Source organism: Delphinus delphis, chromosome 4 (assembly GCF_949987515.2).
Source record: "Delphinus delphis chromosome 4, mDelDel1.2, whole genome shotgun sequence".
NCBI classification, from domain to species: domain Eukaryota; kingdom Metazoa; phylum Chordata; class Mammalia; order Artiodactyla; family Delphinidae; genus Delphinus; species Delphinus delphis.
The window spans coordinates 125,139,351-125,165,486 of record NC_082686.1 but is presented as its reverse complement, the minus strand read 5'-3'; the positions used below and the strand labels follow the sequence as shown (position 1 = coordinate 125,165,486).

Genomic DNA, 26,136 nt, shown 5'->3' with positions numbered 1-26,136 from the left:
TGGCCAGGTTACGGGAATGTTTGGTTATTCTAAAGGTTTGGACAATGTTCATGTTCTTCGTGTGTGTTCAGACATTGTTATGGAGTGGTCTTGTTTTTGTCTTGATCTATCCTGGTCACAGCGGTGTTGTCTGATATTGGTGTTCTAGAAATTGTTTATGTCCAACAGGAGAACACCAGGCCTACCTTTGAGTGCCAAGCCAGCTCTGGATGTCAGGGGTTGCTTTTCTCTTTCTCATCGGTCCTCAATATCTTCCCTCTATGCCCTTCTATGCCTTGTTTTGTGGGCATCTGGTCCTTCATGGAGTCCAGCCCATACTGTGAAAGCTTGCAATTTATATAGTCTTAACCTGAAAAGGACAGAGGGCTTTATCTGCACTCATCTGTCCCAGCTACTAGTTGCTCTATTTATTTAACCTCCTCTAACCCAGAGGAGTTCAAAGAGGTTAAATAGTTTTCCACAGAGTAGCCTAGATTACAAGGCAGAGCATTTAGTAGTAAGAGCATCCACCAGCCTTTAAGGCCTGTGTTTAAATTCTAGCAATAATACCTACTTGCTTTAGCAAGTTGTTTAAAACCCTCTAGTTCCAGTTTCTTCCTCTAGAAAAAGAGCTGAATAAACTTCCCTTTCGGGATTGGCTGACACAGTTAGACCTAGTGTTTAGAAAGCGGCTAAGGAAAGTCTGATGGCCACTTCAACAAGTGGTGGTTATTGGTAGAAGTAACAGAAATAATAGAAATGGGTGTAAAAATTGCTGGCATCTTCCCCTTGTCTTTGAACTCCCCATCTTGTCCCCACACCATTTATATCGCATTGGTTTGCCTTATTGGAAGATATGGTTCGAATTATACATTCTGAGTAAAACTTAACATTTGTTGATAATATAGAAGTATACACTCTTCAACTATGGGAGCCAATTAGTAAGATCACATGAAAGAGACATTTGAGTTGGAATCCAATGATTTATATTTGACTCCTGGCTTCATAACTGGAAACTTTACATCCTACAGCAACTTACCTGACCTTCTGAGTTGTAGATACCTCATCTGTTAAACAAGTATGAGGGGTGGGAGCTAGGGGAGAGTGTTTTGAAGATGACTTTGGGTAATATTTTTGTTTTGTAAGGTATTTTATATATTGTAAAGCTTTTTACAAAGAAAGTTCTATTATCATTCGGTCCTTAGGCATATTTTTATGTGCTCAATTTATTCCTTAAACTTATTTTCAGTTATGGAATGGAAAAACCAGGAAAGCATTCAAATTTCCCTCCAAGGTATTTGAGCTCATACCTTGGGACCCGATTCAGCGAAGCGTATCTAAATCAGTTGCCTTATGGTCTTGGGCTACCAACCAAGAATATAGTCAAATAATGGTGACCAACTTCAAATGCTGCTGTACCAAAAGACTGATCTACTGAGGGCTGTGCAGGAAGGGAAGGACAGGACTGCAAACATAATTTACCTATGGATGAGCCATAAAATACAACATTACCTAAGATAAAGTGCCCCCCCCACTCCCCCCAAAACAGAAGCCAGTCCTAGTCATTTGTTCAGAAGAAAAGAAAAGAACAATGAACATTTACTAACACCATTGTCATTGTCTCAGGGGAGGATGCTAACTTTGAATGCCTACATTGTGTCAGGCTGGAAGAGGTCCTCACAGGAGCCCTGAGGTTTCATTATTATTACCTTCATGTTACAGGTAGGAAGGGACTGGAGTTTAGAATGTTTATGCAACTCGTCCCAAATCACACACCTAGTAAATGGCAGAGTGAGAATTGGAGGTAGATCTGTTTGAAGTGAATACATTAGACTTCTTTGAACTTATTGGGGTACTTACTGAGGGAAAAGTATCCCAGCTGAATGGCTCTTCTATTGTCTACATTCCAAAGTAAAATTAATGTTCCTAAAAGAAAGAGGAAGGAAGTTATAGAATTTCGATAAAGGGACATCTGAAAACCCATTTAAGGCATCCTGTCCCTCTGCCTGATGGGTGGATCCTTCTACAGCAGCTGGTCTAGGTCACAGTGACAGGGAAGGTTATAAGGTTCTTACATACCCAGAGCGAAATGTGGGAGACTGTAGCATCCAACAATTCCAGCCCGATTGGATCTCCTCACTTAGGTCAGAGAGCCCATCCCTAACTCCTCTCTCGTGAAACGCATCATGCCTGACATGCATCTTCTCCCCACTCCTTTCAACTGCTTCCCAAAGGGTGAGAGATGTGAATCCCTGCCTCATGGCTCTCTTGTGGGTGATTGCTCCACCCACCATGGTCCCTCTAGGCCTAGCTTTTCTGAATTTCTCCCAACATCTGCTGGTGACATAAAAATCTGCCAAAGCAGTGGGCGGCTTCCCCAGCTTCCTCTTACAACCCTCCGAAGGATTCACAAATGTGAAAAACGTTGTGATATGACAGCCTGCATGTTTTTTTTTGTTTGTTTGTTTGTTTTGCAGTACGCGGGCCTCTCACTGTTGTGGCCTCTGCCATTGCGGAGCACAGGCTCCAGACGCACAGGCTCAGCGGCCATGGCTCACGGGCCCAGCCGCTCCACGGCATGTGGGATCTTCCCGGACCAGGGCACGAACCCATGTCCCCTGCATCGGCAGGTGGACTCTCAACCATTGCGTCACCAGGGAAGCCCCAGCCTGCATGTTTTGACCTGTGTAGAATTTAGCAACTGTTGCTTATAAGGAAAATATTTATAGCCTCATTTTTTTTAATGCAAAAAAGAAAACAAATTACAAATATTTTGTTGATTTTTTAAATCAAGTAAATGGAAATGTGCTCTCCTCATAAAAAAACATTTTAAATATGATAATCCTCTCTCTTCCTCTCAGAACTGTATTTAGTTTATGTCCTTAAGTATGCATATTTATCTGTATGAACCCCCAGAAAAAAATATACTTTGATCTTTTGTGTTTTAAAAAATAAATGAAGTACATTCATGATAGAAAAAAATATGCCGCAATTAAAATGAAAGATGTAGACATCTAGGTAGTGATATATAAAGGTCTCTAAGACTTGTAGTTCAGGAATAAAAACCAAGCTGCAGAACAATACATGCCATATTTGCTGCCTTAGTATTTCTAAGTGTGGGTTTCTAGACCTAAATCAGAGCGGCACTCTGACTGTTGAAACCACTGTGGCTTTCAAATTGTAAAGTCTCAAACAACACCTCATAGTAATAGATATCCCAATAGATGACGATCCACAGATCGATGGCAAATAAAGACTCCTACTCTTTTCCTCACTTTTGTAATCCTGGCCAAGGCACTCTAGTTATTTGTCTCCCTAAAATTTAACATTTATTTCTCGACATCTCTGGGAGATATACAGAACAAAAAGAAGTGGTCCCTAATCTATTGGAGTTATAATCTATTCGGGGTAGAGAAAATACCACATAAAAATTTAAACAATGCAAACTAGTATGTGGTTCATTGCCAGCTTTGATACAGCTGCTTGAAACTGAGGAGAGTTATTAGTTAGATCCATTAGACAATAACTAGCTTGTCTAGGTATTAGAAAATTGTAATCTGTCTTCACTTTGTTCTTGCAAAATTGCATACCCACCAAGCTTTACGTAGCTTAGACAAGGTACCACAAGACTCACTTCACCACCCCCCATAAATAGTACCTCTGGCATACGAGCCTTAAGGTGTGTGCCCAAGTTGTTTTTCAGGAACAAGGAGTCACCTCTCATCCAGTTCAAACCTGTTGAGACCACCCTCACCTGGGCCTGCTCAAGTGTCTGATAGGTGACCTTTTGACATCAGAGGGCCAAAAACTCCACCCTCAGAACATACTAATGCCACAATTTTCTGAACACGTGTCCCATGAAGAAACACGAAGCTCATTTTTACCTGCGCAGAACGACAGTTACTTCACCTTTTTCCTACCTCCAATCACCTTCCCCCAAGTCTCAGACCACCCTGTTTCTTTATCCCTTAAATATCCCAAGCCCCTCGCCTTTGAGGAGGCAGATTTGAAACTTGTTCTTCTCTCTTCTTGCTTGACTGCTTCACGAAGAAACCTTTTCTTTGATGCAAACCTTGGTGTCTCAGCATTTGACTTGGTGCCCATCGGGCAAATAAACCTGATTCGGTAACATAATGAATTGAGAAAGCGGGGGCTGTCTGTAGACTAGACTAGACTAGAGGTGATTCCTATAATCCAGAAATAGATAAGAATCGTTAGGGGTTGATGAATGATCTGGGTAGCCCATCTACCCGGTAATTCAACAAGGTCTTAATTGGCATCGTACACCGTGTCAAGAACCAGTATTCTCTATGTGTTGTGCAACATTTCACCTGGCCTGACTAATGAAAACTAAGTGCATTTGGAATGGAAATGACATATATGTAGATGAAGTGTTTGATGAGCTCTTTTGCAACCCTGATCTATGTAAACAAACACAAATAAAGGAAGACAAACATCACTCAGTTAGCCTATCCAGGAGCAAGGTTTGAAAATGAAGATCCTTTTACCACTGACCTTTCTGGTTTTTATTAGTTCTCCAGGTTGGACAATAGAGAGGCACTACTACATAGGCATTAGAGAAACTACTTGGAATTATGCTCCTACTGGTAAATATATGCTCAATGTAATGCCTATTTCAGAAGATCAGTAAGTAATACCTTCACACTGAAAAAGCTGCTATCAGAAGCAAACGTTGATAATTATTATTCACTGATAAAATGCTGCTAAAGAATTTTCCATGATTGACCGTTTCAGGGCACATTTGCTATTAGAACCGCTTCCTTTGAATTTTTAGTATAAGCATGACATGGAAGACAGCTATTAATATAAATCAGAAATTGCTCCTTCCTGGGATTATTGCCGCTCTTGCCCTCATGATGCATACTTCAGGGATTATCTCTAATTCTGTATTTATCATCGATTTTGTTTGAGTGGTGCTTAAGATGTAAAACAACGCTTTTCCTTCCCATATGGAGTCTATGGCAGAGATTGTAAAATTGCAGCTCTCTTCTTGATTTCTCTGTTCAGATCATTGGGACGAGGGAATCTAGAGGTTATGAGTCGGGTTCTGATTTACTCTGTGTGCCAAATTGCCCCCAATTCTACCAACAAATCCACGAATCATTGAAATGTGTAAACAATCTTAACTTGTAGGAATTGATCTGATGCTTGAGAGCTAAAATAACCTCAGGGTAGGGTTAGAAACCTTTCGTGGTTCAGTACAAAGAATTTGGTAAGTGATTTAAACCGAAATACCATGTATATTACTTGCTATATTTGCATTTGATCTCTTCACCAGAACTTCCAAACTTCTCCTTGCCTACTACCCTGTTTTTGACTCCTTCTAGATTTTCACCAGTGTCTGGGTTTGCTCTATAAAATTAGGCTGTAACGCTTCTTACTTCTAGTTTCAGTAGATTTAACACTGTTTTCTTTCAAGTCAAACATTGTTCAAGTTCTTGTTTGTTTGTTTGTTTACAGAGGGTTTCAGTCCCAAACATATCTAAAACAAAGCCAAGATAGGATAGGACCTGCTTATAAAAAGGCTTTGTATTTTGAGTACATGGATGATACCTTTCAAACGATCATTGAAAAATCATCCTGGTTGGGATTTTTAGGTCCAATCATGAAAGCAGAGACTGGAGACGTCATTTGTGTACATGTGAAAAATTTTGCTTCAAGAAACTATAGTTTCCATCCTCACGGAATCAACTGCACTAAAGAAAACGAAGGTAAGTGGGTCCCCTTTCCTTAGATTCCTGAGCTGTTGCTTGTGAAGAGCATGAGACCAAAACCTCAGGAAAAGCAAGGTAATCGTGAACTAGGAGTAGTTTGGGGTGAATGTAGACTTTTACTTCAGGTGTCTTTAATTTTTATATCCCAGATTGTTCCGTAATTTCTCATTTGAAATGAGTGGACCCTCCCCCCTGCACCCAGTGCAATTTCTGGAAAAGAAAACACACTTTTCTCGTATGTAAATAAATAACTAATTGGGGGATGGATAGGAGACAGTCATGAGCTAAATGTTAGGTTGGCAGAAATATTGTTCCGCCTTCATCTCATTTCCATTTCCTAGCGAATGAGGATTAGCTTCTTGGAAAACACCACTGTCAGGTGAAGTCACTATTTTCCAGACAGTAAGTATCTTCTCCCCTAAACATTCACACTCACAGCTGCCTGATGGTGTTGGAAAAAGGAAGGGAAGAGAAAGCTACCAAATAGGGTTTTGTGTTCAACATGGAGCAAGGTCGTCTCAAAAGATGATAAATGATAGGTTGGTCACACTTCAAAGTCTTCTGTTGAATGAAGGAATGTTACCTATAATTATCAGATTCCAGCTTCCGGAGGTGGAGATCTGAAGCCAGATTCTAGGAGAGGAAGGAAAAAAAGAGAGCAAGACGCCAGCTTCAGACTAAGGTAGTAGCTCAATGTAATATCAGCTATGCAGAAGGCCACTTCCCGATGCCTGTGGGCAGCTTGTAGATGACATGGAAGCTCTTGAGGCCCTGGGTCCCAAAGTCCGATTTGCAGCATAGAAAATACGGAGGGCAACTCAGGATCCTAGCTCTCTGTAGCCAAGATCTAGCACATAGTAGGTGCACAGTAAATATTCGTGGAATCTATCAATAAAGGTGATGCTAGTCTGTTAATATGCTGCCTGACTCATTCCAATTTAGTCTGGAAACTGGCCAAGCTGGCCATTCAGGTAGAAACCAAGTAAGGGGGATCTAGGGAGACAGGAGGCGGGAGAAAGGAAGGCGGAGATGCACACTTTATTCTAAAAATACAAATTAACATCCATTCGTGACTTAATGGAGAAAGCGTGGGTCACATGCAAAACAGTGTCGTCCGGTGGTTACTGTGACAACACTGCAGGTTGTTTTCTAGGCGCTCTCTATCCTGATAACACTACAGGCCCACAAAAGGAAGATGACCGGCTAGAACCAGGGGCAGGGTATACTTACCGGTGGTTTGCAGAAGAAACTCAGGGGCCTTGTCCCAATGACAGTAACTGCATGACACGGAGGTACCACTCCCATGTAGAAACTCTAAAAGATGTGGCTTCAGGACTTCTTGGACCAATTCTGACTTGTAAAAGAGGTTACATTGTAAAAATCTCATTGTAGCAATAGAGCCAACCGGGATACGTGGGGTCTCCCTCGCTCGTCCAGTGGAATTTTGCTATCAAATGACCTCTCTTTGCCTGGCTTGACCTTGATTCTCCAGTCAAGAAAGTAACGTTGCCACTGGAACTCTGAGCTCTAGATGGCAATCTTGAGTCCAATGCCTCCATTCAAGTCCAGGAGTGCAGGTTGGACACTAGATGGTAGTCAAACCCAGTAATCGTCACCTTAGTCACCTTCACACAAAACTCTGTCACCCTTCTACAGAGAAGTGTTGAAACCACAGCATGGGAGGAAACAGGGAGATGAGAGGCTGTCTGCCTGTTCCTTGCATGCTGAGTTCCTTAGGTTTCTGTCTGTGGAGGTACAAGATTTTCCTTTTACATTTTGAGTGGAATCAGTTAGAATCACCAGTTTATTTCATAGCAAAAAGAATTTCTGCAAAGAGGAAGTTTTGCTGTTTTGTTTCAGGAACCCTGGATAGAGACATGGAAAAAAATATCCACGAGTCTTACGTTCTGATGTTTTCTATAACTGGAAAACCGTAGCTGGTATATGAATGACAATATTAATATATATACTGAATCTGGCCAAGTTAATACTAGAGTTTCTAGCTTCTGGGAGAGAAATCTCATGTGCTGTAAGATTATAAAGAACTTTCTCATTCATTATATCCTATAATTCTAACTTCTATGATTCTATTTCCCTATGTTTGAGTTGGTTTAAATGAGTTTTTATTTCCCAGTTTTTTACCCCAGGTATGCTGGTTGATAGGCAAGTCATCTAGTAAATTCTCTCGGTTTCCAAAGTCTCATAGCAAGTAAAGTTAAACAGATGCATTTGTTTCTAACATCTGATATTGATCAAAATTAGGTGGTGACAGCAGAGCAAAGATGTAATTTTAAGGTAATAAAATATTATAGAAGAACAAAGACATAACTGACCAGATATCTTATGGAAATGTGTTTCTATGTAGAACCTTTCAGAAAAGATGCTCCTGTTATCTCAGTCACCTTTGTCCTTGTTTTCTTCTTCCATGGACTTAGCTTCTTTCTATTCTTTTCCCCTTTTCACTGTTTCCCACTTTTTAGCTTACTTTTCCTCCTCTTGCCTCTAAATTTGTGTGCTCCTCAGCTTTAATCAGAAACAATGCTTATGGCCTCTTTTTTGGGAAAACAAATCAAGTCCTGTCGTAGATTATGCATGAGAACAATGATGATACTGCCAGGCTTATGTGATGAGAAAATGCATAGAATGTATACCATGTGGCCTTGATCTAACATGCCTGATAGGTTAATTTACATCTGTTTTCAGCAATAAATGGATACATGTATGGGAATCTGCCCAATCTCACCATGTGTGCAGAGGACAGGGTCAAGTAGTATTTTATCGGCATGGGAGGTGTGTTGGACACACACTCCATCTTTACCCATGGACAAACTCTGATCTCTCGGAATCACAGAAAAGACACCATTACTGTCTTCCCTGCCTCAATGCAAGATGCCTTCTTAGTGGCCAAGGGTGCTGGAGAGTGGATGCTGGGCTGTCAGATACATGGTAGGGATTTATTCCTTTTACATAATACAGGGTCAGGGGACTCCCAGGGTTACGACCCATTACAAATGCATCATCTTTCAAATGGGGGAAACTGCCATTGGGGAGGTTATAAGATGGCCTTTTGGAAAGTCAGTGACACAGTTAGGACCAGAACCCACATCTCTGACACCTTTAACTTTACGGTAATAAACACTTTTAGGTATATAGGGACTATTTTTGTTGTTGTTTTTATAAAAAAGAAGTTTATATTCATTAGCTGGTAAACCTTACAAGAAAACCCTGAGTGTCAGACAGAGCATGTATTATTACACCTTTTTAAAATTATTTTTTATTTATTTATTTTTTTTTTTTTGCGGTACGCGGGCCTCTCACTGCCGTGGCCTCTCCCGCTGCGGAGCACAGGCTCCGGACGTGCAGGCTCAGTGGCCGTGGCTCAGGGGCCCAGCCGCTCTGCGGCATGTGGGATCTTCCTGGACTGGGGCACGAACCCGTGTCCCCTGCATCGGCAGGCAGACTCTCAACCACTGTGCCACCAGGGAAGCCCAGAGATCTGTATCTTTAAACAACCACCAGGGAAGCCCACACCTTTTTTTTAAATTGAGAAAACAAGTTCCAAGAGGTTAAAACACTTACCCAAAACCCTATGAGAGCCAGGAATTATGTAGGACAAAGTAATTCTAATCCAGTACCCAGTAAACCTACTTATTTTAGTTTATTTCCCTGTTCAATCACACTTCACATTTAATGATAGGAAGGCCTGTTATGAAGTTATTGATCTTCTCTATTCTTAAATATGACTAAATTCTACATATAATCATGTAAATGTTTTGTTTTATTTCTCAATCAGTAAACATGATTGTTACTAGAACTGAAGAATTTTTTTCTTTTTTTTTTTTTGTACAAAAATGGGGTTTACTGGGCTTCCCTGGTGGCGCAGTGGTTGAGAGTCCGCCTGCCGATGCAGGGGACACGGGTACATGCCCCGGTCCGGGAAGATCCCACATGCCGCGGAGGGGCTGGGCCCGTGAGCCATGGCCACTGAGCCTGCGCGTCCGGATCCTGCGCTCCGCAACGGGAGAGGCCACGACGGTGAGAGGCCCGCGTACCACAAAAAAAAAAAAAAAAAAAAAAAAAAAAAAATGGGGTTTACTTCTCTGAGAAAAACCTTTCTTTTTTCTAAGTCCCATACGTTGGTTAGCATCATACTTCAATTAATTATTTAAACAACTAAACAACAAGTATTTATTGGGATTTCCTAAGTGCTGTGTCCCTCCCAGAGTTGTGAGAAAAAGGAGACCCACACACAGCTATAATAACTCGACAGAGTTTAATGATAAAAAGGTTCTCACTTAGAAAGGGATATTGTTTTAACATACGTTTTAAAGGTTAAAAGGTACACTCAGCCCCACTCCTCCTATTTACCTCGTTTACAGATCTTGCCTTTAAATCAGGTCTTTCCTCCTCAACTCTGCAGAAAAATATAGGGTCAGCCTAGGCTCAGTTGCGAAAGCTTCTGAAAGTTGTTTGGCTGATGGACCCCATAGCCTTCCCCTGTGTTTCTTCTCTTCCTGTGACCTACAGTTTTGGGTGTTTTTGTTTGTTTGGTTTTGGTTTTTTGTTTTGTTTTGTTTTTAGGAATTACAAGAATACATGAATAGACTTGTTGGAAAGAAAGGAAGAAAAGAAAGAGGAAGGAGCCAGGGCAGGGGGCAGCGAAGGAGGGAGGGAGAATTGGTGGCGGCAGCAGACAGAAAGAGTGAAAGTCTAATATGGTATCTGGGAGCCACCTCATAGGACCTCCAGAGAGTTGAGAATTAAAAAAGCCAGCTGATAAACTTGTGGTAGCTTCAAATTGGCCAAGGGGGAGTATTTACACTACCAAAATTATCAAAAAAAGAAAAAGAAGAATCAGATTTTGTGTTCACCTTTAGAGAAATGGTTTAAGAATAGACCGTTAGTCTAACCCTACCCCACTACCACCCCAGTTCCCTCTGCAGAGAATAATCCCTGTACGCAAGTTTGCGTGAATACCTGTAAACCTGTTTACCATGCATTTTCATACAATATATATGAACATGTAGAAATAAAAAATGCACAGCTGTTGTTTTGTGTTTTGTTCTACATAAGTAGATCACACTGCATATAAGTTTTATGTAATTATATAACTTTAAAAAATAGGCTATTATTTTTATATAATAGGTTTTTCTTTATTCTGCTGCTTGCTTTCTTCACTCATCCATATGTCTTGAAATCTTTTCCATGATATTCCCTATACCTCTAACTTACTCTTTTAAGCAGTTGTATAGTTTTCCATATTTGAGACATAGCCTAATTTATTTAACCATTTGCCTACTGATAGATATTTAAATAGCTCTCACCTTCTTGGTTCACTAACTGTTATAGCTAACCCCTTTTTATGTCTATCTTTTTATGTATGTGCAAATATGTGTCTTGCTTAACTATGAAGAAGTGAAATTTTTTAATGGAAGGGTTTTTAATTTTAACAAATGCTGCCTAATTGCCTTCCAAAACGTCTGTGTTAATTTACTCTCCCATCAATGTCACTCTAAAATCAAAACACAGGACTGATGCCCTCATGGAAATGTACCTGCCTTGATTTTCTTCCTGCCTGCCAACTAGTTAATCTAATAAACCAACTAACTCATTAGTAATTAATGGTAACAATTTCAGACCCATAAGGGAAAATACTTTTGGCTAAACAGACTCTCGAATTCCTCTTGGTAGGCAGGTGCCGTAGTCATGTAGGAGCTGTTCCAATGCTTGTTATTATTCTCCACTAATATATGTTCCTCTAACATTCATCTTGGCCTCCTGAGTTTTATACTTGCTTCATACATTTCAGGTTTTTACACAGATTCCATAAAGAAAATACCTCAAATTTCTCAAAGGAAGGGGAAGTTGCAATGTTGTTGGCTACAATTTTTAAAATACATATGGACTAAGAAAAATGTTTTAATATTTTCATAACATTCTCTACTTGGGTTTACTGTTTTTCAGAGGGTATGCAGACCTTCTTCAATGTAAGGAGTTGCCAAAATCCTTCGACAGATGTTATTGGGACACAAGTTTTACGTTATTATATTGCTGCTGATGAAATTTTTTGGAACTCTGCTCCATCTGGTAGAGATTTCTTCACTGGAAATAATTTAGCAGCAGCTGGAAGGTAATGATTCAGCAATTAAAATATTTATAGTTAAATAAAGATAATTGGACTTTTTCATAACCTAACTACTCCTGAAAAGATTTAGGTATCTATAATAAAAAGATACCGATAACATAAAGGTAGGAAAATAATTATAACAATTATTGGAAAATATTCAGCCTAAGGATCATTGCTACACAGTTTTTCTCTAAAAGCCTTGGAAGCAACTGCCAAGAAAAACATACTGCTTATCTTTTTCTTAGAGCTAAATTTTAAAAGGGATTTATTTTATAATTATGAGATATTTAACAGCACAGTGGATGGTGTTATCAGCTGTGTTGTTAACTATCTCATAATTATAAAATAATTTTTGTACAATAGCAAGAGCAATTTTACAAAAATTCAAAAATATTCCTCATGTGTAATTGGTACTTTCCTGCTAAGATCTGAGGGTATAATTAATAATTTCTTATGACATCCTTAAATAATTTTATATAAATATTTTTTACTCAATAACACCTAAGGATATATTACCAACTTTAATAACCAAAAACTAAGACTAAAATACATTACTGTGACATTGGCATTTAAAAGCGCACAGAAAGTTTTTCTGATGGCCCATCTGCTAAATATATTTACCAGTTTGAAGATTACAGGCGTTTTCATTCTTTTGGTCTATTGAATGAAAGTTTTATGTCAGAAAATATCAAGTTCTATAACCACCAAAAAATAATGTTTCCCGTAGTACTTTTTTTCTAATTTACTCGCAGAAAATTTAAGAAAACTAAGAATGTTATATCAGGCGAATATTTTCTCTTCTTACATTTTAAGCTCATCAGTAAATTCAATCTATGTAGTGGAAATTTTGTATTAATTGTGAAAAGGCTATCTAGGCATAGAGCAAAAATTAGATTCAACTCTCATTTTATATTGACTAAAATAAGTATGAATTAATAGATTCTTTTGGCTTGCATGATTCTCCTGACTATGAAATTTGATGATGTCTCAGCATTGCAAGCCATCACTCCTTACTAGGGAACACTTTTTCTCAGGGGACTCCATTTTGTGTTATTATAATAGAATTAAAAAGTCAAGAATGACATCTCTCATCTCAATACTATAGCATCTCAGCACAGTTGTTTTAAAAGCAATGTTGGTTACTACCTGCCTTAAAAAAACCCAGACAAGTGTTTTTAAAATTTTATTCCAAAAGAAGATGTGTAGATAAACTAGTAGGTAGTATACAGACAGACACTTGTATACACATGTATAGACAAAAGACTGAAAAAATATCCATGGAAAATGTTGACAGTGGTTATATAGAGATGGTGGGATTATGAAGATTTTAACTTTCTTTGTCATATTTTTCTTTATTTTCCAAATTTTCTACAATGAGTATGCATTGTTTTTATAAATAAATTACAAGTACTTTAAAACAGATGCATGTAGGTTCTTGCTTTCTTTTCACATGATCACTGTAAATTTAAATGTTCTTTGTGTATCTACTTTCTCTGTACAGTGAATCCCAGCTCTATTTTGAACAAGGCCCAAACAGAACTGGAGGAATTTACAAAAAACTAATTTACTTTGAATGCACAGATGCTTCCTTCCAAACACAGAAGGAAAAAGCAAATCACCTCGGACTCCTTGGTAAAATTATTTTATAGCTTGTGGGGTTATAAACGCCATTTATACATATTCTGTACCATCAAAAGAATATTCGCCAGTTTACAGTTTTAGAGATTTTATCTCTCATCACTGACTGTAGCCCTGAGAAGATGGATGTTCGTGCTGACGGGGAGAAACTTTTACTTTTCTTGGCTCCTCATCAACCTCTTGGGCTTTGCAACCCCTGGAGGGAGATCTATTCTATCCAGTTCCCAGTGCTTTTGAGTGGGCTCTTATCTTTATTTTGTTTTCTCTAGGATTCTGGCCAAATGTACTAAGATAAATAACCAAATAGGACCCTCTAGATTCCTTTATTATTTATACAAAAAAAAAACACCCTTTTTAGCAAAGGAAAAACAAGCATAGTGTTTGAGAAGGTAGAATTGCCACGGGAGGCAAAGAGTCGCTTTACTTCACTAGCATCTAATGTCCACGAAGTCTCTTCAAGGCTCTGATTTTAGTAATTATAGCACAAGTTTAAGGAGAGTTCTTTCTGCTTAGTTCATCTCTGTTTCAGAATTTTTAGAGCCACAGATTCAACCTGCCTCCAGATAGAAAGAAGTTTTATAACAAATTATATACCTCCAGTTCTTGGCTTGGGTTGAAAGGGAGAGAGAGTAAAATGAACGGTCTTTACTTTGTGAGAGAGATAATTGCCCTGGGTCAATAAAGATGCCTTGCAGCTTCTCCCAATCCTCCACTAGGCTTAAAGGGGAAAAGAATAAAAGGCTTAAATGATGAGGTTGGTCAAGAAAGAAAATAAAGTGTTCCACTTCTAAATTGAGTGTTTTCATAGGCATTAACTGATGCTCATCGAAGTAAGTTTTCTAGAGCTGGAGCTTATACAATTCTAGATGACTTAAAGGCAAAAACCATGTGTCATAAACCAGCAATGGTCCATTTGTTAAATGTGTTTTCGTTTCATTTGGCTGCATGTTAAGGAAAAGAATAAGTCACTGTGTATATACTTAAGGGGACAGATGACTCATCATTTAAAATAAATAACAACTATCCACACATTTTCCTTTTTCTATTTCCTAGGTCCCATAATACTTCTTAGCCCTGGCGAGAAACTCTATGCTGTCTTTAGAAACAATGCCTCAAGGCCGTATTCTATTCATGCTCATGGGGTGAAAACAAACTAGTCCACTGTTGCTCCAACGCAGCCAGGTAACTGCTTTGGGAGAAAGAAAAGTCCCAAAGATTTCATGCAGGACTGTGAGGCTAATGTTTGCTCTTTTTTTCCTGTTTTTGTTTGTTTGTTGGTTTTGTGGAATACCTACTATAAGCCATGCCATATTTTTTTTTAATTGAAGTACAGTTGACTTACAATATTATATTAGTTTCAGGTGTACAACATAGTGACTCAAAATTTTTATAGATTATACTCCATTTATAGTTATTATAAAACTGGCTTTATTGTACTGTACAATACAATATATCATTATAGCTTATTTATTTTATACATAGTAGTTTGTACCTCTTAATCCCCTGCTCTTATTTTGCCCCTCCCCACTTCTCTCTCCTCACTGGTAACCACTATTTTGTCCTCTATATCCATGAGTTTGTTTCTTTTTTGTTATATTTACTAGTTTGTTTTATTTTTTAGATTTCACATATAAGTGATATTATAGTATTTGTCTTTCTCTGTCTGAGTTATTTTACTAAACATAATACCCTCCAGGTCCAACCATGTGGTTGCAAATGGCAAAATTTCATTCTTTTGTTATAGCGAGTAGTATTCCATTGTGTGTGTGTGTGTGTGTGTGTGTGTGTGTGTGTGTGTGTGTGTGTATAACATCTTCTTTATCTATTCATCTGTTGAAGGACATTTAGGTTGCTTCCTTATCTTGGTTATTATAAATAATGTTGCTATGAACTTTAGGGTCCATGTATATTTTCAAATTAGTATTTTCACTTTCTTTGGATATATATCCATGAGTGGAATTGCTGGATCATATGGTAGTTCTATTTTTAGCTTTTTGAGGAACCTCCATACTGGTTTCCATAATGGTTGTTCCAATTTACAAACAAAACCTAAAGTTAGGGCTTCCCTGGTGGCACGGTGGTTGAGAGTCCACCTGCCGATGCAGGGGACACGGGTTCGTGCTCCAGTCCGGGAGGATCCCACATGCCGCGGAGTGGCTGGGCCCGTGGGCCATGGCCACTGGGCCTGCGCGTCCGGAGCCTGTGCTCCGCAACGGGAGAGGCCACAACAGTGAGAGGCCCGCGTACCGCAAAAAAAAAAAAAAAAAAAAAAGCCTATGATATTCCTAGAACCATGCCAAGTGTTGTGTGGAGATGAAAAGAAACCAGAGTTATCTTTCAGGGGCTACATCTACATAAATGATAATATTATAAGGCGTCAAATTAAGTGGACTTTATGGTAACATTTCTATAATGATGATTATAGCTAACCTTTATTAAGTCCTTATGTGCCAGATGCTATGCTTAGTATTTTGCATGGCTTTCTCATTGAACCCACACAACTTTCCTATGAAAGAGGTACTATTTTATCACCATTTTATAGAGAAATGGAGGATTAACAAGGTAAAGAACTTTCCAACAAGCAGGAAGTGTTAAACGTAGGATTTGAACCTCTGGCTCTGACTCCAGAACCCCTCACTCTTAGCCTCTTCAGAAAGTTGCTTCCCTTAAGAATGATCCTATTTGGGACTTCCCTGGTGGCGCAGTGGTTAAGAATCTGCCCGCTAATGCAGGGGACACAGGTTCAAACCCTGGTCCGGGAAGATCCCACATGCCGTGGAGCAACTAAGCCTGTGCCCCACAACTACTGAGCCTGTGCTCTAGAGCCCACGAGGCGCAGCTACTGAGCCCACGTGCCACAACTACTGAAACCCGCATGCCTAGAGCCTGCTCTCCGCAACAGGAGAAGCCACCGCAACGAGAAGCCTGCACACTGCAACGAAGACCCAACACAGACAAATAAATAAATAATTAAATTTATTAAAAAAAAAAGATTTATCCTACTTGTACCACGGAACCTGGTACCATCAGCTGTCAACTCTAGCCCACTCACTCCAAACCCATCACAGATGGACTCAAATAGTCTTCCCCTCCCCTTGAGGTTAAACTTAAGTACTCCAGCAATGATGCAGCTGCTGGTCTGTATTCCCTGGAACATCTAGGGACAGCAGAGCAGCCCCCTGGGGTTACTAACTGGGTCTTGGGACAAGCCAGCCAGTCACTTCCTATTCCCTAAGGCTGTGGTTTCCTTCGGTGCCAGGGCTCCAGGTACATATGGTACATTTACTAATACCTTGGACATTGTCAGTTCTTAGTTAAAATTGTTTCATATTGTTCTCCAAATTTTCTGACATCTTAGAAATATCTATGTCATGCATATCATTGTCACTTTAGATGCAAAATTAATTTCCCTAAATAGCAATGACTCAAGTGGGAGAAGGCTCAGCCTTCCCCCTTCCTTCTAATATCTCCAGGGAGTCTTGAGAGCCTAAGTTTCTTCTAGCCATCTCCAACTCTCATTTCCTGTTTCTGCTCAGTTTTCTGGCTTCTCACCTCCTGTGGCTGGTATCTCCTCATGTCTCTGTGCAGCTCCAAATTGGAACACACCCCCATTTCTTAGGACTCACCTAACCAAGCGCAAAATCAAGGCCATTGTGGGTCATAGACTTCAAGTGAAATTTGGGGGGTAAATAAGAGGGTTTTTATTATTGTTATTACACAGTGAAAGCATCACCATTTGTTGTTACCATTTGACATTAAATGCCCTTGTCTTTAATTATCCCTCCGCTATGCATGGCTGAGAACCTCTGGCTCTCCTGCTTTTTATTCTCACCCTCAAGACTTCTTTCTCTGTATTCTTCCTCTCCACATTCTCTTGGCTTCTCTCCTCTCCTCACATTATTCTAGACCCCATCTTGAGCTGCACTCTCCAACACATCCCCCATCCTCCAAATACCTCCCATATTATTATACAGAGAAATTCATCTCCCTCTTACTCTCTTTCTAATCTAACCTAGCCAGGCCCTGGGCTTCATTTATCAAAATCAAAGTAGCCCACAGATGAGATAGAAATTGGCCACTAAAGCCCTCAGCCCTCAGGCCCAACCCCAGAATGCAGAGGTAGCTCCACTTCTTCCTGTAACCATGAGTTTTCCTGATAGCTACATCTAGAGAAATGATCATCATCATATCACCAACATCCCTAGTTAGAAATATTTCAGTTAAAACCTTTGGGATTTGTGAAACCGATGTTCTCTGAAATCTAGAGCATTCTGTGTGAGACGCTGACAAGGTACCTAACACCGATACGGGCACAGGCATCCTGTTAGAGCGAGATGTTTTCCCTGTGGCCTGTCACTAAGAAGTTCTGGGACTTCCTTCTCCAAACTCTCAGTTGTATTCGGAGGAGAGGTGCAGTGATGCCTAATGCATTCTAATCGTCATCTGATGAAGTACATAGAAATGAGGAGTTACCGCAAACAGTAAGGTGTGTAAATGACTGATACCTCTTATAAGCTATTTAATTGTGTTTTGTCTTTTTGTTGAGGATTCGGGAGAGTACCACTGATGTTTACGACCTTCCTCCTGGGATCTATCAAACTGTAAAAATGTATCCAAGAGATGTTGGAATCTGGTTATTTCATTGTCTTATCAGTGTTCACGTTGGGGCTGGAATGGGAAGCACTTACACTGTAATCGAGTGAAAAGGTACGCCAAATTAATTAGAAGTGATGATATTTAAATAAACTCGGTGTTTATATAAGGATATCTGATCCACTGGACATTTACATGATGTGACACACCACTCATTCATTCAGACTACTGTTTTGACAGGACCAAGATAATCTAGCTTTATTTTCTTTACCAAATTTAGGTAACTATATCTGATCTGATAAAAGATACTTTAGAATTAAACGTAATTTCTAGATTCCTACAATATATGCATGAGGATTTGAACAGATAATTCATAGAAGATGAAGTACAAATGACTATTGAACCTATAAAGATATCTAAACTTGCTCATAATCAAATCACTTAAAATTGCATTTAAACAACAGTAAGATACTTTTTGAATGAGAAAGCCATCAATTTGGCAAAGTTTTTTTTTTTTTTCCAGTGATAGTATCAATAACAGTGAGGTGAGAGGGTGCAATGCATATACTTTGGTGGAACCATATACTGTTTCCACAGCTCTGGAAAGAAACTAAATCACGATTCTAATAATTTTATTTTCACATTCAAGTGACATTTTATTTCCTCTCATTCCCATCTCCCCTTTCTCCAATAAATTTTATTAGCAACTTCAGTATGAAAATAGTGTCTTTGTTACCGAGATTTTCATCAGTTCCTTAGTTACTTAGACTGTTCATGAAGTCATTTTTATCTTTTTTGACAGAATGATTCTAATATTTTGACTCAGTAATTTTTTTTTTTTTTCCTGTACGCGGGCCTCTCACTGCTGTGGCCTCTCCCATTGCAGAGCACAGGCTCTGGACACGCAGGCTCAGCGGCCATGGCTCACAGGCCCAGCCAGTCCGCGGCATGTGGGATCTTCCCGGACTGGGGCACGAACCCGCGTCCCCTGCATTGGCAGGCGGACTCTCAACCACTGTGCCACCAGGGAAGCCCTTGTGGTTTTTTTAATAGTGATATCTTGTAGGCAAAATAATAGCCCCCAGAAAGATGTCCACAGCCTAATCCCTGGAACCTGTGAATATATTATCTTAGATGGCAATGGTGAATTAAGGTTGCAGATGGAATTAAAGCAAGCTAATCAACTAACCTTGAGATAAGGAGATTTTCCAAGATTATCATGGTGGGTCCTTAATAGTAGAAGAGGAGGCAAAAGAGGTCAGAGTGATACAATGTAAGAAAGACTCAACCTGCCATTGTTGGCTTTGAAGATGGGAGGGGGCCATTAACCAAGGATTGTGGGCAGCCTCTAGAAACGGGAGCAGGCAGCAAATAGCTTCTCCCCTAGAACTTCCTAAAAGAAACAGTCCCACTGACACCTTGATTTTAGCCCAGTGACACACATGTCAGATTTCTGGCATACAGAACTGTAAGATAATAAATTTATGTTGTTTTAAGCCACTAAGTCTGTGGCCATTTGTGACAGCAGCAATAAAAAACTAATGCATCTATCTAATTGGTTGCTGTGAGAATTAAAGGAGAGAAAATTTATAAGGCTTTTACACAGTGCTGGCATACAGTAACCATCTAATAATTATGAATGACTATTATTATAGTTAACATTCATTTGTTCTTTCTATATTTATTAAGCTATGTGTCAAGCACTACGCTAAGTGCTTCGGATTCAATAGAAAACAAGGCATAGTTATTTGTCCCAAGGAGGCCCAGTCTGAGGAGAGAGTCACATAAATAGTTAATTCTGAAATGAAACATGTATTAATTATGTTTTTAATTTTCAATATTTGATGGTGCTTTGACATCTTTGGGGGACCGTACTAGCTGGGGAGGGACTGCCACTCCCAGAGCTAGTTAATTCCTAGAGATTATAAACGACTTGTTGGTGAGCCAGACTTTTATACACAAACCTGCCAATCCCAAGTCCATATTGCCAACAGCCTCCTTTATCTAGATTTCATACACCAAGCCAATGCTTCCCTTGCCCTAAATCAACCTGAGACAAGTACCAGACAAATACAGTCCCTATGCCTCTAGAACCCGCTGGAATTGTTCAAAGTAGCCAATCCTAAACCGTCCCTTGTGTCCTGCCTTGCCTTTTTCATAGAAACCGCAATGAATGCTGTGGCCTCCTATGCTTTCCCCTGGTTCCTGCTTCTGAACAATTTTGGTGCCTCTTCGTGTGGCCGTGTGACACGTCTGCCTCTCATTTCTAGGGGAACTAACTGTGAGTCACAATGAACTTTTCTTTCAGTGGTGTTGGCCTCTTCGTGTCATCACTCAGTCACCTTTTATAAATTAAGACCAGGGCACAAATCAAAGTGCTGAGTTCTGCACTGAGTATATTAGCCCGGCATGGAATAGAAGCAAGAGGGAATCGGTCTGGAAAGACAAGGGAGGAAGACATTTCGAGAAAGTCACCAAGTGATGTTCTTGTAATCAAACCTTGTGAATGCTATTCTTTAATCTTTTGCAAAACTAATTCTAGTATTGTGGTTCTTTTTCATTGTTAATAACTCATATGCTTTGATTTCTACATCATTCAAGGGAAGCGAAAGAACAGGAATGAAGGAGTAATTGAAATCCTTATGCCATTAAAAAAAATCCCCTTTCAATACCACTGTAGACATCAATACCATCAAGGCTTTTGCTAGATTAGAGTTTTGGCTTTCTCTCTTCCTCTGCCTTTGACTCCTTTACCTGACAGAAGGTGATGAGCAGGACCTTGACCCACTAATGGGCAGCCAAAGGGCATGGAGCGATCAAAGACCTACCTGCGCGATCATTCCCAGCACAGTCCTGAGCTGATCAATAGTGGAGAAGAGGCTCAGCCAACTCGCACTGCACTGGGTCAGGTCAGGGACTCATTATCAAAGTTCTGTACGTGACCACAATCACTGATGAAATTCCAGAGTTACACAACTTCCTGTGAAAAAGATAGCTCCGTGGTGGTCTGACTGGTCACGGCCAGAACGACCTGCTCTTTTATAGTCAATGTCTCCTGCTGTCACAAAGTGAAGCACTGTTCTGGGTGGTTCCTTTCTGATGTCATGGAGTAGAGGTTTAGAGCCAGTTCTCATGGGTCAACAAGAAACAAATTAGAGAGTATAATCAGGAATATTGGAGGTAATGAGAGACTGCATATTGCCAGAGAGAAATAAAGCTGGAGCAATATTCTGTAAAGAAGACTGCTTCCTTGTTTTTATTCATTACCAGTCATTTAGAATCTCGATTGCTAAATGCAGAGACGACCCACCCAGTCCAGAAATCTTTAAGCCGACAAGAAAAGAAACTGTGGAAAATGGTTAAAACTTGTGATATGTGGGACTTCCCTGGCTGTCCAGTGGTTAGAACTCCACGCTTTCACTGCCGAGAGCCCGGGTTCAATCCCTGATCAGGGAACTGAGATCCCAAAAGCTGTGTGGTGCAGCCGAAAAAAAAAAAAAGTAACCAAAAAAACTTGTGACATGTAACTTTACTTGGGTTACTAAACAGTTAACTCGGGCATATAGTAATTATGTATAACAAGCTACAAAGTTATACCCTGGGGTTCTGAGGTGAAAATCTTCTGATAGACACAGCTAAGAGGAAGGGTGTTTGGTCTGGTCTCGATTCCTCTCTTCTCTTTCCCAAAATACTTTAAGTAAGCTGAGTCTCTCCCGGTGGCTGGATCCACCTTCTTGTCTCACCCCAGTCTATGCTGAGGGCAGAAATTCTCAAACGCAGCATTATTCTAAGTTCACTTTTAAGTATCAACTCTGGAATCACTGTAAGGAGGTTCTTAGTGTTCACTCTGTCCACGACTAGCTGCTTATTAACCTTCAGTGACGTGTCCCTCCTATTGACAGAGTCCTGAGGCTCACAGCCCTCTCCCCACTTCCTGCCACAGAGCAGCTATGTGCCTTTTCATGGGAAGGTCAACTGTCTCAAAACAGGACAGAAATATGACTTCATGACTCTTCCTGTATTACACCATAAAATGTTTACTTGCACTGGTCAGGGATGTTACTGTTTATCCATTTCATTTCACTGCAAATATGAGTGTTATAAGTATATATTCTGGAGCCATCAGCTCAGTAACTATCTGAGCATTTGTGTGTGGGGGTTAGAATTTTCTGGAAAATGTGACTTCGGGGATTGTTGCTGTGCTCTGGTCACTGTCCTTCCATCCCACAGGGCTGAGTTTGAACATGGAGTAGAAAATGAGTAAGAAGAAAATGCCTGGAGGGATCCCTGGTGGTGCAGTGGTTAAGAATCTGCCTGCCAATGCAGGGGACAGGGGTTCGAGCCTTGGTCTGGGAAGATGCCACATGCTGGGGAGCAACTAAGCCCGTGTGCCACAACTACTGAGCCTGCGCTCTAGAGCCTGCGTGCCACAACTACTAAAGCCCGCACACCTAGAACCCATGCTCCGCAACAGGAGAAGCCACTGAGATGAGAAGCCCGCACACCACAATGAAGAGTAGCCCCTGCTCGCTGCAGCTAGAGAAAGCCTGTGCGCAGCAACGAAGACCCAACAGAGCCAAAAATAAAAATAAATAAAATAAATAAATTTAAAAAAACATAAAAGAAAATGCCTGGAAACTTGCTGGCTGTTGGATGACAAAGGGAATGAAAAGTGTCCACGTGACTCAGAAGTTACCTTGAGACCAAAAAAGGAGGCAGACAGCTCCATATAATCAATGGATCCATTTATTACAGGATAATTTACTTGCTGAATAGGGTTAGGTGGACAAGAATCCAGAGGCATTCGCAGCAGCTGCTCTCTGCACCGCCGAGGGGCCGTTGGGACAATTTTATAGTTAACCTATGGTATGGGGGTAGATGCTTGGAAACAGGAAGCACATTCCTAAGTCAAGATTTATGAATTAGTAACTAGTTTCATGGTTTGCCAGGAATATGTCAGTGAAGGTCTTCATTACTGGAGGCTAACAGAGCACAGAGGCCACCTGGACCTAACAATCATTAACCAATATCTATTTACTACCAAGCCCTTGTTGAAAGAGAAGCGATTTCCCATGTACTACAGTCCTGAGTAGGGTCAGTGGAAGGACAGGAGGAACTGGATGAGCCCAAGATGGCATCAGTTAAGACAACAGCCGTACACTCCACCCCCAACAACTTGATGGCTCCACAATCTTATCTGTCATTCTTCCCTGTAGACCCTAGGGCCAGACATCCAGGGTGGCTTGCATTCCAAACCCATAGCAACAAGGTGAGCAGCAGCAAGAACAAAGGATTCCCACTAAACATAAAAGAATACTAAGAACTACGCTTCCCCATTTACCTAGGAGAGAAGTAAGTCAGAGGTAGAAGCATCAGCAAAGGAAACCATTTGATTACTGACTGTTTTCACACAGGACAGTAAATCAGTTACGTTGGATTCCTATGCAGGCATATATGTACAACATTCCTGTCCAATGAAGGTACAAGTTTTGGTAGCCTTCCAGAAGCCCCAGGTTAAGCTGTGCAGGTTTCTGGCACAGAACATGGGGCCCCAGTCTGAGGTCTGCTGAGGTCCAAAGCCACAGCAGCCCTCACAACTTTCCATTGCATAGCCTTGGGGCCAGTTGTCCCTCCCGACAGCTTTGAGAAAAATGCATATGTCTAGACCCCTGCCTGATAAACTCTGACAGACACCAAAGTTTGAAAGTCATTGCTTTAGCTTCACTCCGATTAAAGAAAATACACTTGCCAAAATGACTGCATTCTCTTTTCAGTATAGGATAGGACTGGCTTAAGATGGCAGAGTAGAAGGTTGTGCGCGCACTCCCTCTTGCAAGAGCACCAGAATCACGATTAACTGCTGAACAATCATTGTCAGGAAGACACTGGAACTCACCAAAAAAGATACCCCACATCAAAGACAAAGGAGAAGCCACAATGAGACATCAGGAGGGTGTAATCACAATAAAATCAAATCCCATAACTGCTGTCTTCAGGTGGGAGACTCACAAACTGGAGAACAATTATACCACAGAAGTCCACCCATTGGAGTGAAGAGTCTGAGCCCCCCCATCAGGCTTTCCAACCTGGGGGTCCAATGATGGGAGGAGGAATTCCCAGAGAATCAGACTTTGAAAGTTAGTGGGATTTGATTGCAGGACGTTGACAGGACAGGGGGAAACAGAGACTCCACTCTTGGAGGGCACACACAAAGCAGTGTGCACATCAGGACCCGGGGGAAGGAGCAGTGACCCCATAGAAGACTGAACCAGACCTACCTGCAAGTGTTGGAGAGTCTCCTGCAGAGGTGGGAGTTGGCTGTGTCTCACTAAGGGGACCAGGACACTGGCAGCAGAAGTTTTGGGAAGTACTCCTTGGCATGAGCCCTCCCAGAGTCTGCCATTAGCCCCAGGAAAGAGCCTGTAGGCTTCAGTGCTGGGTTGCCTCAGGCCAAACAACCAACAGGGAAGGAACTCAGCCCCACCCATTAGCAGACAAGCAGATTAAAGTTTTACTGGGCTCAATAACCCACAAGACCACATCAACACCCAGCTCTACACACCACAAGTCCCTTCCATCAGGAAGCTTGCACAAGCCTCTTAGATAGCCTCATCCACCAGAGGGCAGACAGCAGAACCAAGAGCTACAATCCTGCAGCCTGTGGAACAAAAACCACATTCACAGAAAGATAGACAAGATGAAAAGGCAGAGGACTATGTGCCAGATGAAGGAACAAGATAAAACCCCAGAAAAAAAATTAAATGAAGAGGGGATAGGCCACCTTCCAGAAAAAGAACTCAGAATAATGGTAGCGAAGATGATCCAGGACCTCGAAAAAAGAATGGAAGCAAAGATTGAGAAGATACAAGAAATGTTTAACAAAGACCTAGAAGAATTAAACAACAAACACCTAGAATAATTAAAGAACAAACAAACAGAGATGAAAAATAACTGAAATGAAAAATACACTAGAAGGAATCAATAGCAGAATAACTGAGGCAGAAGAACGGATAAGTGACCTGGAAGACAGAATGGTGGAATTCACTGCTGTGGACCAGAATAAAGAAAAAAGAAAGAAAAGAAATGAAGACAGCCTAAGAGACCTCTGGGACAACATTAAATACACCAACATTCACATTATAGGGGTCCAAGAAGGAGAAGAGAGAGAGAGAAAGGACCCAAGAAAATATTTGAAGAGATTATAGTCAAAAACATTGCTATCATGGGAAAGGAAATAGCCACTCAAGTCCAGGAAATGCAGAGAATCCCAGGCAGGATAAACCCAAGGAGAAAAATGCTAAGAAACATAGTAATCAAATTGGAAAAAATTAAAGACAAAGAAAATTATTAAAAGCAACAAGGGAAAAATGACAAAAAAAAATATACAACGGAACTCCCATAAGGTTAACAACTGATTTCTCAGCAGAAATTCTACAAACCAGAAGGGAGTGACACGATATATTTAAAGTGTTGAAAGGCAAGAACCTACAACAAAGACTACTCTGCCCGGCAAGGATCTCATTCAGATTCAATGGAGAAATCAAAAACTTTACAGACAAACAAAAACCAAGAATATTCAGCACCACCAAACCAGCTCTACAACAAATGCTAAAGGAACTTCTCTAAGTGGGAAACACAAGACAAGAAGAGGACCTACAAAAACAAACCCAAAACAATTAAGAAAATTGTAATCAGAACATACATAGAGATAATCACCTTAAATGTGAAGGGATTAAAGGCTCCAACCAAAAGACACAGGCTTGCTGAATGGATACAAAAACAAGACTTATATATATGCTGTCTACAAGAGACCCACTTCAGAACTAGGGATACATACAGACTGAAAGTGAGGGGATGGAAAAAGATATTCCATGCAAATGGAAATCAAAAGAAAGCTGGAGTAACAATACTCATATGAGATAAAATAGACTTTGAAATAAAGAATGTTACAAGAGACAGGGAAGGACACAACATAATGATCAAGAGATTAATCCAAGAAGAAAATATAACAATTATAAATTTCTATGCACCCAACACAGGAGCACCTCAGCACATAAGGCAAAT

General features: G+C 40.4%; 1 long non-coding RNA gene across 4 annotated transcripts in view; it reads right to left on the bottom strand.

Annotated features, from left to right (window-relative positions):
* The window catches only part of LOC138414059 (uncharacterized), a 51,337-nt gene extending 26,811 nt beyond the window's left edge, over nucleotides 1-24,526 (bottom strand). Inside the window, exons 1-5 of one of the 4 annotated variants that reach the window (XR_011246454.1) lie at nucleotides 24,351-24,526; nucleotides 20,901-21,052; nucleotides 6,945-7,068; nucleotides 6,298-6,347; nucleotides 1,840-1,905 (exon numbers count right to left, since the gene is read on the bottom strand). This is a non-coding gene — a long non-coding RNA (uncharacterized lncRNA). The remainder of the gene's footprint in view (nucleotides 1-1,839; nucleotides 1,906-6,297; nucleotides 6,348-6,944; nucleotides 7,069-20,900; nucleotides 21,053-24,350) is intronic. The other 3 variants (XR_011246453.1, XR_011246452.1, XR_011246451.1) reach the window with 3 other exon arrangements.
* Nucleotides 24,527-26,136: the final 1,610 nt, after the last annotated feature.